The sequence below is a fragment of the Phaethon lepturus genome, unplaced genomic scaffold (assembly GCF_000687285.1).
Source record: "Phaethon lepturus isolate BGI_N335 unplaced genomic scaffold, ASM68728v1 scaffold8776, whole genome shotgun sequence".
NCBI lineage: Eukaryota > Metazoa > Chordata > Aves > Phaethontiformes > Phaethontidae > Phaethon > Phaethon lepturus.
This window is the reverse complement of record NW_010544033.1, coordinates 22,520-22,820: the sequence shown is the minus strand read 5'-3', so window position 1 is coordinate 22,820 and position 301 is coordinate 22,520.

Here is a 301-nt window from a genome sequence, read left to right as displayed (position 1 = left end):
CGGGCTGCGCTGGGCAGCCCCACGCTCGCCTCAAGGGGGGCGACGGTCCCGCGAGCGCTGAGGGGCCCAAAGTCCGGCGGCGCCGAGGCGTCGATCTGAGGCGCTTTATGTGTTCTCGTCGCCTTCCCGAGCGTCTCCCCGGGACCTCCGGCGGGTTTTCGCTTGCCGTAAGGCAGATTTTGGCCTCCGCTTGGCCGAGGGCTGAGCGCGGTGCCGGTCCGCCCCGCGAGGACGTTCGCTTTGGTTCCCCGGCACGCCGGGGAACACTTTGCCCAGCTCCGCGGGCAGAGCTGGCGGCGGG